We start from the raw sequence: 15678 nt of genomic DNA, 5'->3' as shown, positions 1-15678 counted from the left end.
CTCAATTAGAAAAGAGCAGAATTAAATTTAGAATCAAAGTTGTAGCTGGTGCTTTTGCTGAGGTTCTTATCAGAATGTCACTTTTGGAAAAATTTCTGCCACCTCTGTTCACCATATCAGAAACCCCTGTCTTTAATATTTTTCACTCATATGAGCTCTATTTTTGGTGCCCCAATACCTGGAAGTTTGTCATGTAGATATTTAATCATAATGGATGCAAAAAATACGTGTGTTGAGAGGCACAGTGGGCATATGAAGGTTTTCTGGGAAGCCATCCTTTCCCTCAACCTCCCACCTTTTCATTCCCATGGGGGGAAAAAATCCTGCTCGAGTCATTTGATTTGAGTAGCAGTGGGCCTAGAACTTGAGGGTGCTATTATAGATTTTTGACTCAGACCTAGCCAATCAGAAACAGTCTCTCTGTGTCTATGGAATCACGATCTGTACAATTGATACATGCTCCAGGCTGCCAGGGACCATGTAGGTGCTACATGGAGAAAACCTGTCTGAGACTGAAATGAAACAGATACAAACACAGCCCCAAGATGGAAACAAAGTCCTAAGACCACTGAACCTCTCAACGCAGTTCTGCCTAGCGCCTACTCCATCTCTTGGACTATTAAGTTAGGCCAGCCAATAAATCCCCCATTTTGACTTAAGGGGAAGGGTGGACACCAACATATGAGGAGTTAATTCAGACAAACTATGTTATACTTTGGGTACCTCATAGCCGATGCTTTTACACAACAAACAAAATCATTTGTCTCTTTATGTCCTGTGCTAGAGTCATTAATATACTCCCTGCATATGACGGTAGTATAGTCACAGAGATGAATGAATTCATTCACGGAAAACATACATGTGGAGCCAAGGGAGAGAGAAAGACAGACCCCTGAGGGCCACTGATATTCCAGAGGTGGATTCAGTCTGAGGAGGCAGGGAAGGAGACTGAGTAGAAGCAGTCAGAGGTGAGACAGGAGAACCAGGAGAGAGCAGGTGCTCAGGGCTGAAAATGCAGCCTTTGGATATGACAGAATTAGTCTACAATCACCTACTATACAAATGTGAGGATGGTGCAAGATTCCTTGATTTACTTACAAATGAGTTGAAAACATCACTTACTGCAGAACTCAGATGGGAAAGGGCATTGTCACGGCACTGGCTTTTTTGGAAAGGGAAAGCCCCTGCCTAGTGACAGGAACAAAGCTAAAAGTTTATTCAAGATCAGCCAGTGAAATATCGCGTGCGTTTCTAATTTTAATGTTCTTTTCTCTCCCCATGCAACTGTGACCAACCCTGTGGACCATGTTCTACTTCTGATCACACAATACCTGTTATTATTCTTGTACCCACACATCTGCTCTCTCTGGATTACTAACTCCCCTGGTACATTAATGCAGACGCTCGTTACACGCCAAGCACTGTTCTAAGCATATTGCGTATCTATTAATTTATTTACTCCTCCCCAAAGCTCTATGAGATAGATACATTACTTCCATTTTATACCTGAGGGCACTGGGATACTGTGATGTTAAATAAATTTTCCAATTTCATACAACTTGAAAGTGCCAGAGCCAGGATTTGAACCTGCGCCGTTTTATTTGGCTTTGTCATGCATTGATCACACATCTGTGTTTGTGTGTGTGTGTGTGTGTGTGTGTGTATTGTTGTTGTTGTTGTTGTTTTGTTAAGTTATATAGTGCTTTTCCAAATAGCTGGCAAACCCTTTGATGGCAGTGCCAAGATCTTATACTCATTTAAATTCTTCTTTGAATTCAGTAATAATAGCTAATGCTTATTAAGCATTTACTAGGTTCTCAGCCCTGTGCTCAGTACATGTATTTCATTTATTCAGTCAACTCTAACGATGTAGATGAAGCTGCTTCTTTTTGTTGGTTTTTCATTTACAAATGGGGAATTTGAAGCTTGAGGAGGTTAAATACGTTGCCTAAGGTCAGGCGGTTAGTAGGCGGTACAGCTAGGATTTAAACGCACATGAACACTCACCTCTAGGCTGCATTCCTTTACACACGGCTACGTATATGAACAAGCTCAATAAACGGAGGACGTACTGATTGACTCTAATCAGGCGTGAGACTGCAGGGGTGGAAACTCACTCTCCTAATGCAGTGTTGCCTGCTGGTTATATCCCATTTCCTATCAGAGGGGGAACTGATCAGGGCTACCATCGAGTGTTAGATTCAAAACTATATTGGAAGCTCAATTATCTGAACAAATCAAAGCTCAAAAGTGTTCAGGCATGTGGTGAGTTTGACTAATATAGTTTGAAGATTGAGAAAAGGAACAATGAGAGAAATTTTCAATTTCAGCATGTCAGGGCATAAAAGGTAAAGGAAATTGACTTTAGGGACTCATTTGAATAACAAGGCAGCTCAAATAAAGGACGTTCAGATTAGTGAGTTTGCACTGTACTTAATCTACCAGAGAGAGACTTGTACTCTAGAGCATTTGCTTCCACACTTGGCACCTTCTCTCAAAATTCAGTTCAGCCATACTCCCCTGTCCAGCTACCTATATCTCATCTTCAGCACTTGGAGAGTCTTGGATAGTTTTACCACTTTTCAGACGAGAAAATCCATTGAGTTATTTGTTTTTGTTTGGAATATGTTGTTATACAATAGCCAAAACTAAAACCCCTCCCAGCGGATCTTCGTCTCCAGGTTGGGGCCACATTGTCACTTTCTTTCAACAGAAGCCCAAGGAATGGTGACAGCAAGAATAACTGAAGTTTTCCTTCCAAGTCCCCTCTCAAAGCCTTAGTATCCTATTGAGTGACATGCCTGGAGCACAGGCCTATTAAGGGATGATGGAAGAAGGTGGGGAAAGAGGTGCTCTGACTTTCCTGATGAGGGTTTGATTTATCCTGCCATGTATTGCCCCACTTTCAGAGCATACATATGCCAAACTTAGGGTAACAGAAGAGGGAATCTGACCCAGTCTCGGTGGAAGGACCATGTAGACCACGTAGACACTCTTCTAGCATAAAAACACTTGTCAGGTTGAAATGGCTGATTGTCCTATGAGTGCTCCAGCTGCAGGATCTGAATAGTACAGTACCCGCTACCACCCAACAAGCTTAGGAGAAGAACAGACTCTGGAAAAGAAAAGGAAAGAGAAAGAAAGCTCTAAGAGGAGCCAAAGAGCCAGAGGATGGCTGGTGGGTGGAGAAGGTCCAGAGAAAAGTGAATTGTTCTCTCCTGATCTCAGCAATATTGGCTTCCTGGGGCTTCCTGAAAAACCTTAGGTCACAGAAGCCACCCACACACACCGAAGAGCAGCAGGGGCTGGGTCAAGATGAGGAGCCATTTTTGTTCCTTCACTTCAACCCCGCTTCTGATAGATTCTATGGCTTAGAAGGCATGACAAAGAAAAGAGAGAAAAGTAAAGGAGAGAAGGGGAGGGGAAGGGGACAGGGAAGGGAAAGGAAAGGAAAGGAAGAGAAGGGAAAGGGAGGCAAGGCAAGGGAAAGGAAGGGAAGGAAAGGAAAAATTGACCTTGGAGTTTCCTCCGCACAAAAATAAATTACATTTTCTACTTCTCCTTCCGTTTAAAGAGATTGTTCAAAAATTTTTCTAAGATATTCAGACTCCTTAAAGAAAAAACCCGGTAATTCCAAAGCTTCTCCTGATTCTTTGTGTTACTCAGTGGGATTTTGAGCATAGACTGCTCTTTTATTTACAGAAGCACGTTGCTTCTCCTTCTAGTGATGATGGACTGTGCGTACCAGATGAATAGGGATTGGAATGTTCTCTCTGCAGAGCACTAGAGAAATGGGTGGGGTCCTCTGGCCTTGAAGAAATGTGAAGAGACAGATTAGAAAGGTGAGCAGCCTCACCTCTACAGTGTGTCAGCCAGCCGGTTCCTAAGAGAAATGGCCAGCCAAGGCAAAACAGTTGATTAACTTCAGGAATAGTGATGTCTGCTGTTGTCCCACGTGCCATGAAATAAGCTCCCTTTGTTATTCCCTGCCCCTGTTGCAAATTTGTTTCTTACAATGGCCTGTGTTAGGGACACTGTGAGGAATTTAACAGGTGTGAAGTGCTCCCCATCAGGATGGGACAGGGAAGGGGGTTGTGGCTTCCACACATCACACCTGCTTTGAGGGTAGCAAGGTGCCAGCAGCAGCGTGTTGAGGGAACGCAGCAGTCCTGCATTTCCAGGGGGTCCCAGCAGTCTAATTCTCTGAAACCCAAGGCAACCTGGCAGGCCCCATTGGGAGGCAGTGAGAATAGAGCAGCAGGTCCTGTGTGAACTGACTCCACAAGGAAATGCATGATAAACTCTCCTTTCCCTAAATCCAAAGGCAGATGGGATGATGGAATGGGGAGCAGTAGGCTAGATCCTGCTAATATGTGGCTTCGGACAAACCAGATGGCAGATAATTGAGTTATAATTCATCCAATAAGTGTTTATTGAGCACCTGTTACGTGGCAGGCACTGTGCCAGGTGCTAAGGATATAAAATCCAATTACACAGACAGTATCCTCAAGAAGTGTACATCTAGAGAAGAAGACATGCATGTGGGTCGGCAATTACGCAGCAGTGAGATGAATAGGACGATGACTCTAATGCTGATAACAGCTATCACTCACCTGCTATTTACTCTGTGCTTGGCATCCAGCTAAGTGCCTTTTATGTTCTACAACACTTACCCTTCCCAACAACTCAGTGTGGAAACATCTTTTTAGTAGCCCCATCTTGCAGACCAAGAAATTGATACCTAAAGAATCTAACATTTTTGGGTACAAGTTCATAATTCTTATATATTTCCCAATTAGGGTGCGAAAAGTCTTGGTCTCAGCCCAGAGCTTGCCCTCTTCACAGGGTGCAATGGGAGCCCAGGGGAGGGGCAGATGCATCAGCCTGTCATGAAGGCTTTACAGCAAGAGAAGAGATAATGTTTGATTTGATGTTATCATGTGAATAATAGTGTCATAAAAGATGTTGGGGTGGGCTTGGGGGAGGAAGTGCATATGAGTTGCAAACAGAGGGAGTGACATGTGCTGCTTCATAGAGACATGCAATGCCATGCTATGCTGATGGTGCTTTAGTCTGGTTAGAGTGGGGTATGTGCAGGGGGTGAGCTGGGAAGGGGGACTCATGGGACATGAGCCTAGAGAGTAAGTTTGTTCTACTCATGGAGGGCTTGGTGTGCCAACTCAAGGAGTTTGAAATATGTTATAAAGACTTGAAATCCATGAGAGTAGGATGATCTAATCAGATGGTGATGGCAGAGGTCACAGAGGGAAGGAAGTGGGTGGGGAGGGAAGGGTGATGCTCCTGTTGGTTTGACCCACTTGAAATGAGACAGTAATGAGAAAAATGAGACAGAAGGCTATTTGAGATGGTGAGAAACAAAACCAAAAGGAGAGTTGTTATAGAAAGTGGTTCAGAGAGCCTCATACTCCACATGTACCGTCTTGCCCTTCCTTGACCTCTCCCAGAACTGGACCAGCAAGAGTCTAGGATATTATAAAATTGGACATCATCCTTGAAGCACATCTTGGGACCTGGCTTACCTCCTAGCATATCTCCTCATTGTTCCAACAGACCAGATCATGAGGTCTGAGAAAGAAAAGGAGCCCAGCACCTGCAGTGCAGAGGTTACAAGCTCATGGTCTAGGGGAAAACTTCTTTAAGTCCCATCCCTCTTGCTGTGGACTCCTGGACAGTTATGATTATTATTTTTAACCTCTCTGTATGCTTCAGTGTTCTTATGTATAACAAGAGGTTTTAACAATAACAACCATAATAATAACACCCACTTCATAAGATGAGTGAGGATTTCATGAAATAATAAATATGAAGCACATAGAATACTGGCTGGTAGATGGAAAAAGTGAGCAATTATTTTCCAGATAACCACAGGCCTGATTTTGGGGGGTTCTCCTTTCCCTGCCAAGCAGGAAAGTGACTGTCTGAGTCTGAAGCCAAGGCCTTTTGGCCTGAGGAAACATTTTCCAAGAGTTCTTCGGGCTCTCCAGCTTTCTTGCAAAGGTCTCTGCACTCTTCCTGGAGAAGAAGAACAGGAAACTGTTCCTTGGCCCCAGTGCACTTACTATTCAGGATGACTTCTCAGGATAAATCCCAGGCTCCTGGACCAACTTCACAGAGTCTCGTTTTTTCATGAAGCTTAACAGGCTAAATCCAAGCAAATTCCGATTAAAAAAAAAAAAAGACAAATGGAAGTCTGTCTTCTAGATGTGTCTTGGGCACATCTAAATTGTTGTTTGGGCCATGAAATCCCCGCTGCCTTCATTTGGCTAACATACAAAATCGAAGAGGACTTCTAATCTGAAGCATCCATTCTCTTTTCTGACCTCCAAATTTACCTGACAGCTCAGGGGTTGCCCTCATCCATTTTTTAGGAAATCTTAGCTAGGTCAAACAAAGAAATGAATTTGAAACCCTACAGGGGGCATTTTGAGGACTTGTATAGCCATAGAGTGTCCAGGAACAGACAAAGAATCCAGAGAACTGGAATGGATATCCTTCAGTATGATTAAAACTATCCAGGGATGCTTGGAGTCCACCGGGCCTACTATTTCTCTGCACCAATTATCAATCTCCTCAGGGGTATGCCCAGTCTGAAGCCATAGCTGGGAAATCCCAACCTTTGTAGGTCCAGGACTACCCCCAACCTCTCTCAACCCAATCTTATATCCTTGAGATCATCAACTATGGGCCGTTATTTCACTAGAGGATTTTAACAGAGACAACTCAGCTCTGTACCTACTTCCCCAAGAACCAGCTTCTGTCAGAAATCGATGACATTATTTGTCATTGACACATAGTCAATGAAGCTTGAATTGACAAAAATGAAGTCTTGGAGTCACTGCTTCTCAGAAGCCAACTCACCTGAGAAGACAAGTTTCACTCTACAGCCAGGAGCAGCTGATTCGGAATTAGAAGCTAACCCCACAGCAGGCGAGGCGAGCATGCATGTGGAAGGCTATCATTTCCATTATCTCTGCTTCTACCTATTTGATTATACTTTCAGGCAGCAGAATCCGAGGAAAGAAACCCTGACACAGGCTGGCAGAGGCTTCCCCATTTGACAAATCGTTTGTGCCCCTAAATTTAATACCAACACATAACATCTAGAGCTAACTGAGCTAAACTTGAAGCAGCAGACAGAGGCCTATTTTCAGCAGTGTCTAAATTCCAGAACTCCGAGGGAATACTCATTGTACCAAAGTGACTCTATATCCCAGTGAGAGAACCCTGAACCCTCTGTAAATCACTCCAGCTGCCCAATGCAGTCCATTCAAGTTTCACTGTGTTCCAGACCTTTGTGTGTCCTGAATGTCACCACTCACCTTTGATATCTGCTTCTAGAACGTGAATCAGCCCAGAATCCATAAAGATCATTGCTTCTTACTTACCACCTGGCACACCCGTGACACTATCACCACTATATAGATGTGTTCCCTTCCACAGTTGCAATACAATTCATGTGGGAAGAGACATCTCATTATGCTGCCACTGGCTGTTCCATCTCTTTCACTGCCTTCACTCTGCTTAAAAGAAATTCTTTCATGTCTAAGGCTCCCCTGCACCTACCCTCTAACTACAGCCCATGTCACATCCCAGCTCTGAAAAGTACTTTTAAATTCTGCACAGCCTTATCTACCACTGTGCTGCCTGCCATGCCCAGGACAAATGCTATAGGAATGAGCATATCAACAAGCCTTAGACGAGAATGTCCATTTCTGAATACCCTTCAGCCAGCACTCATCCATCCATATGGTCACTGTGCACTTATTATACAGACTGCTACAATCTATTCAAAGCACTCTGCTTTATCCCTCCCTCTTCACTCTATCTCTGAAATCCCGAGTCCACTGCCATCCCAGCAAGTGTACCATATAATTAGAGAAGCCATAAACTTCTCAAGAAGACCTACATCGATAGTCTTCAATAAGCAAGAGAAGATCAAAAACATGTCACAACTAGCCTGGGATATTTAGAAATGACATCCAAGGAAGTACATGTATACTCAGCATCAGCCTCTACTGAGAAACAGAGCACGGACCAACCAACCAACCAACCAACCAACCAACCAACCAACCAACCAACCAACAAACAAGCAAAAAAACATGACACAGAAACTCTCCACAGTCCACAGTTGCCAGTCTGTAGCTTTCAATTTAACCCAACTGCCTGTTTTACAAATTAGTATAAAAAGTTATGGAACTTCTTGAAAATATTCCAAATTATAATTAGCACATTGACTTTTCCCCAACAGCTTTATTGAGGTATAATTCACAAATAAAAATTGTATGTATTTAAGGTTTACAATGTGCTTGATATATATATTGAAATGATTCCTATAATCAAGCCAATTAACATATCCATCACCTCACAGAGTCATCATTTATTTTATATTTAGTGAGAAAAGTTAAGATCTACTCTCAGCAAATTTCAAGTATACGATATAGTAATTAACTATAGTCACCATGCTGTGCATTAGATATCTAGAAGGTACTCATCCTGCAGAACTGAAATTTTGTTCCCTTGGACCATCACCTCCATATTTCCCCCACTCCACAGGCCTGGTAACCACCATTCTACTCTCAGCTTCTATGAGTTCAAATTTTTAGATTCCATATAAAAGTGAGATCATGCAGTATTTGTCTTTCTGTGTCTGGCTTATTTTACTTAGTGTAATGTTTTCCACATTAATCCATTATTGCAAATGACAGGTTTTATTTTTTTAATTTTTTAAGGATGAGTAATATTCCATTGTGTATTTCATTTAGCTATTCATCTGTCAATAGATACGTAGGTTGTTTCCATATTTTGGCTACTGTCAATAATGCTGCAATGAACGTAGAACATAGAAATACCTCTTTAAGATTTCGTTTCCTTTGTATATATACCCAGAAGTGGGAAGCACATTAACTTTTAAAGTTATTTAAAAGCAGCATATAAAATCCATGGGTGCATACAACTTAAAAATGACTACAGCATATTATTATTACTACACTGTATTCATTATTTCAACAAATATTCATGGAGGACCCAGGGTCTAGTATAGAAGGACATTGCCCTTCATCTTGAGAAATTCAATGACCTGATTGGAAAGACATGACACAGAAACTCGCCACAATCCACTGTGATAGGAACTTAATAAGAATACAGATGAAGCTGTGAAAAATTCTGCACTCACATAGAGGAGTCAGAGGGGGGCTCACATGACAGGTACCCACGAATGGAAGTAGATGGTCACTAGATAGTTAAGGACATTCCAGGAAGAGAGAATGGCAGAAACAAAGATACAGAGACCGGAAAGAGGAAGGTATATATTAGTTAGGGTATAAAGCTAAGCCGCTGTAATAAAGAGACTGAAATATAGAGTGACTCAAACAAGATAGCAGTGTATTTATTTCTCTGTCCAGATGTAGGCGGGCAGTCTGGAGCCAGTAGACAGCTCTGCTCCATGAGGTCAGCAGGGTTTCAGATTCCTTCTTTCTTTGTTTCGCATTTGCCAGTAATCACCAGCATTAGCGCTATGTTCCAGCCCATGGGAAAGGAGAAAGAAAAGTGGAACATAGGAATTTCCTCTTCACATGACATGACCTAGAAGTTGTGCATTTCACTCCCACTCACATCCCGTTTGCTGAACTTAACATTGAGTTTTAAGGAAACCTGGGAGATGTAGTTTCTCACTGGACTAGCACAGCCTCCTAAAATCTAAGGGATTTTATTGTGGAAGGAGAGAGGGAAGCAAGTCTCGTGAGGGATAATTATTAGCGTTTGCCGCAGTGGTTGAGGAATCCTGTGTAACTCTTGCCTATGTATGGAGGAGTAGTAGGAAATGAAGTTTTCCAGAATGTCTAGGCTTGGGTAAAGAAAACATAGTCTGTAATCCAAGCAGAGGGAGCAGAACATGCAAAAAAGAGCCGCACAACTTAAAAATAGATACAACAACCTAGTAGCATTATTGTTGGGTCAGTATTGTATAAACTTCTAACGTTGCAATGGCTTCGTGGCAAAATCTTCACACTGGGGGCCAAACCAAGGTTATGATTTTTCTTTTTTTTTCTTCTTTTTTTGTTTTTCAAATTTATTGGGGTGATAATCGTTAGTGAAATTACATAGATTTCAGGTGTACAATTCTGTATTACATCATTTATAAATCCCATTGTGTATTCACCACCCACAGACAGTTCTCCTTCCATCACCATATATTTGATTCCCCTTCATTGCAGCTTTGTTTACGGTGGCCAAGACAAGGAAACAACCAAAATGTCCTTTGATAGATGAATGGATAAAGAAGTTGTGGTATATATACACAATGGAATACTATTCGGCGGTAAGAAAAGATGATGTAGGAACATTTGTGACAACATGGATGGATCTTGAAAGTATAATGCTAAGCGAAATGTCAGACAGAAAAAGCAGAGAACCATATGATTTCACTGATATGTGGTATATAAACCAAGGTTATGTTTTAAATACAATCGACATAGAGAGATTGCCAGCTCTCTGCTCTATTATTATATTCTATCAAAATAAATGGCCATAAAAGAGGCCAGATTAGAATGGTTTATGTGAATTCCTGTGAAGTAAAGGGAAGCTCAATCTTAGTCAAAAAGAAATAGAGATGTGTCGTGTGATATGTTTCATGATACATATTGGTTATTAATGGAAAGCAAGACATCTTATTAATCATAGCACCCAAATTCTGTGCTTTGCTTCAATCATCAATTGGGTGATATTGGGCTGGGATAACTACATTATGAAGTTGTGGTAGAGAAATCCAAAAGCAGGAAGAGGTGGTACGGAGGATGAGATGTTAAACGTATAATTGGTATGCTATTTAAGGTAATTTTCTGTTCTCCTGCAGCAAGCATAGATCTGATACTTATGCTATATTACATTGAGGTGTCAGCTAATTATTTAAACCTAGAAAATCCAACTCCTTTTAAAGAACCACAGTTATAGTCCACAAGGCAAATCATCACTTTGGAGGTCTCCAGATTTTTCTTATTGGACAAGAGCATGACCTCTGGAGTTTTTTTAGTAATAAGATGGTACATCCTTGTAAAAGAGACCACAGCTAAGACAATCAGATTGATGCTGGTGGTGATCACCATGCAGGTAAATCTCCGCAGTCACAGTAACAGCTTTCTTGGTGGCCAAAGACATTTTCTGGACATTGGGATGCTCAGAAAGTATGTATGAACTTTTCTACTTGCCTCCTTCCTGTTAAGTTAGGATCTACTATAACATTAGCTAGTAGGTGACAATCAAGAAGTACAAGCGACAGATTTTTAGCTTCATATCCACAACATCAGCTATTCCATGATGACCCCTCTTTAACAAACTCCCTAGCAGCTGGTTAAGTGTGTTGCTTTTGGCAAGTGCCCACCAGCTGTGCCCACCTGTGGTCATATGCAGGCTCTGTCAATTATGCTTATTAGTTCTGTAAATCTAAGGGATAATCCAACCTGATACAAAGAACCTCATGCATGGTGTACGAGTACCAAATTTTAGTGAATCTACTTTTAGTAAGCGATGATTTTTCATTCTCTTCCTCTCCTAGCCACTCAAACACACAGTGCTTGATCAAGAAACTAATGAATTGGGAAGTCATTCTGCTGTAGAATAACAAATACATAAGACATCAGAGCTCCATCCAGCACCAACGATATGCCCCTGCTCAAACCCATTATTTCAAGAACCCATTACTTTCACTCCCTCACTTTTTATCTTCTGCTTCTGCATGGTAGTTCAAGCCATATAATTTGCCATCTGAAAGAGTTACGTAAGGCACAGAGCATGAAATACTCTGAGAAGTCACCCTATTAATTAGACTCTCACATCATAGGATCATAAAAATTACAAGTGTAGAGGATCTGCAGCATGACATCATTTTTTGCCCATCTTCCTCCCTTCTGCCCAAATGGGATTACTTCCTATTGTATTTACTAGTTCTTTGTTCACTTAAGCAGGAAATAGATTAAATATGGCGCTTTCTCACTGGTCCATTCAGTGTTATCACAAAAGGTCCTAAAGTAATTGACACTCCCTCCCTTGAACCTGTGTGATGAATCCCCACTCAGTGGCCTTTCCGCTATAAATACAGGATCCATCCCGGCTGACATGCTTGTATTATTGGACAGACTTTAATCTCAGTCTTATACAGGCCCACATTTTTTCTCCGCCAAACACTATTTGCAGTTCTGTCCCAGATGTAACAACCTAATCAAAACAGAATTTCATAGAGTACTACACAGAGGATTGGTTTCTAGGGGACTGTGCAACAGGTATCTGTATGTTTACTGCCTTCTTTTATGAAACTTGATACAATGCAACTGGCAGATTGCACATTGAATAAATATTAGGACTCGACTCATAAGAAATGAAACATAAATAATGAGGTTTAGCAGCAGCCAAAAACATTTTCAAATACTCATAATGCCAGCATTTTCAACTATAATATCATTGATGTCGAATTAACACAGCATTTCTTTACTTTTTCTACATGGTCTTTCTCAGGGACCCATATTATCAACTGAATTGCATCCCTGACAATGAATGCTGCCATGTTTAGAGTGGAAAACAGAAACCTTTCAATGACCCACAGAAACAGGAAAGCTTTTCAGAGCACTCTGTCACATAAATGGTCAAAGGACAAAAGAATCAACTAGAAATGTGGAAGTTTTGAGCTGAAAGTTTCTGGAAACCACCTACTTAGAAAACATGCATTTGGAGAATGTTTTGTAATTCGAAAAGCAATCTTGCCTAAAAGTTTAAAAACAAACTAAAAAAGGAATAACGAGATTTTACTCCTTGGTCTGTCGCCAACTGGTAGTGTGAGTGTACGTAAGTATCTTGGCTCTTCTGAGCCTCATTATCCTCATTTGTCAAACTGGGTTTGATAAGACCTAACTTCAGCCCCTACCTTTTAGATTCCTCTTAAAATAATCAACTTAAATATTGTAACAGAGAAAAAACCTTTTAAATAATAATTAAAAACAAAAACAAAAACTAAACAAGTGTAAGGTGTTATTAACATTCTTAGCAGGATCTGCATCTAATCCAACTTCTTCATTTTATAAATGCAGAAACTGAGGCTCAAAGATACTAGAAAATTCATTCAAGGCAACAGATGGTACACATTAAAGCTAAGCCAGTAACCCAAGTCTGTCATTGCCCACTGGGTACACTTCCCTGTACATGACACAGAAGGATCACAAAATTCAAATTTGCTTCAAGACAAAAGCAAAGGAAAAATGTGATATACTCTTCCAAGAAAAAAATCCAACCTTGTTCATGCACCCTGCCACCTCCACCATTTTAGCACTTCTACAATGTTACACCTGAAACAATTAGTGAATTGAAACTTTGTAGCAGATGGTGGAAGTTTATGAATTACTGAAGAAATAAAAATAAACTGTTGCTCTCATTGGTGTCCCTACAAAAATATGTAAATAGCATACATTTGTTTTCACAGTTCATAGATGGAGATTTTGAGGCCCAGAGAGGTTCCGTTTGGTCCTGCGCAGGTGAGGAATAGACACTCAGTCTGAAGAGAACTTTTCATCAGGCTTTCATTAGATCTTTGTTTTTTTCTGCTTTCTTATCTAGAACAAAACTTAGTAAAGGCTGTTTACAGTCTTTTCTTCCTTATCTACCATTTCGTAATCCAATCTGGCCTTGGCATAGGACAACTAGTTGCACAAGCTGTTAGCAGTCTGCCTATCAGTCAAGCCTCTGTCCATTTCCTTATGAAAGGTCTCACACCCAGAGGGCCAGAGACAAAGAGAGACACTTTTGGAACACGTGCCTGAGAGGGGGTGATAGATCTTCCATCATATAAAGCATTAGGAAAAGCCTAGATGCTCCCATTTCTGGTAGAGTTTTTGTGTAGAAGGCTAAGGAGAGAGATTGTTGAGTTGTTCATGGCTTGGTATTTCTAACAATCCTAACACCTAGAGAGGCTTTGTATCTGTCCAAGAGTAGTTGTTGAAACACCCCCACAGCCCCAGAAACACCCACACAGCCCTTAGTGCCCATGTAGATTCAGAACTTCCAAAATATTTTGTGACACAGCCTCCTGCTCTGCAGCATTTCACCACATTAAAATGCCATTTTAGGCAATTAATATTTTATTTATAAATACTTATAAATATTTATTATAAATGACTATTTAAATAGCAGCTCATGAGAAAACAAATCTATTATGTTTGTATTAAAATATCTTCAGATGCTTAATTATAGGAATATTTAGACAAACTATTAAAAAATGTATGCCAACTTTCTGGAGACGTCTGGAAAAAACCCAGTTAGACTTTCCCATTTAGCTGAAGGGGCAAATGTGATAGGACGCCACAAAAACAAAGGGTGGGGGAATCCATCTCCAGGTCCCCTTTCTAGTAGTTGGACAGATTCTGCCTTCATGCCAAGGAAACCAAAAAGCATCTTTTATCTTAAGAAAAATTTTGCCTTAAAAATTGTCAGAAAAGGTGGACTCATTCTGGGCATATGTCCCAGGCATACTTGGAATCAAAATATGTTATGTGCTTAAATGTATCTGATTAAGCATCTTCATCTTCTTCAGCTATTTTAATCAGTTCCCAAACATGCAATCGGCAGTCCTGTATTTCAACCAGAAAGAAAAATGGTTATTGCCTACATTGATCCATTGTAGAGTACATCACCTTACCTTTCTCAGTTCTTGAAATATAATTAAAACATTCTATTTTTATTCTGGTGGTTCACTTAGGTATGAGAATCTAGGTGTACATGTTCCTGTTTTTATGGTTATTAAGCTTAGAATGAAAAGAAAGTAAATGAGACTGAATTGCTTTAATTGGCTATAACTGATTTATTTCTATTGAAGTGTATTCCAGTTTCCATGTAACACTTACTTTTGCCTCGATCACTACACTATTTAATTGGACTTTATTTAACTTTTTTTTATGCATTTGCATTGTATCTATTGCACAAACACGCTAGAAGACTTGCATACATTTGGAGCTTTAAAAGTACAATGACTGATTTGATAGGAAAATTGTAGTTCCTCCATATATTTCCAAAAATTGCTCTTTGGAACATTCTGTTGTTGTCATAACATGTCTCTCAGTTATGCTTACTTTAATTGCTCTTGGCTTTGGTATGAGACAAGTTCACACTAACACATTACCAAGTGGTTCGAAATAGCATCGTAATCCATAAGGGTCATCTTGTGAATTTAAGACCATCCGACCCCTTTAGCCGCTTTTAATGATATGAAATATATTTTTGAGAACTGGCATTATTATTTGCAGTGGAGAATATAATATAACATAAAAAATATGGACTGGATATTTTGTGTAATCAAATCAAGATAGAGATGGGCAAGCATTTTAGAATAGAAATGAGAAATCTGGAAAGACATGGCGATATCTGATGGGCACGGCTTGGAAATAAAATGCTAATAACCTGGGGAAATCATTTTAGAGACTTTCAGAAAAACTCAGTCATACTAGAACAGCTAGTTCTTTGCCTGGCTTCCGCACCGCCCCCCACCCCCACCCCAACCCAAAGCCACAGTAAACAATCCTGAGTGCACTTACAATGTTGACAACATTGTTTTGAAATATTTGCCATAAGGTCATATGCCATAGTAAATTGTCCACTGGAAGTGAACGATATGATATTAAA

The sequence above is a fragment of the Rhinolophus sinicus genome, linkage group LG05, assembly GCF_036562045.2.
Source record: "Rhinolophus sinicus isolate RSC01 linkage group LG05, ASM3656204v1, whole genome shotgun sequence".
Classification (NCBI taxonomy): Eukaryota; Metazoa; Chordata; class Mammalia; order Chiroptera; family Rhinolophidae; genus Rhinolophus; species Rhinolophus sinicus.
The sequence above is the reverse complement of the archived record's forward strand: the minus strand, read 5'-3'. Positions refer to the sequence as shown.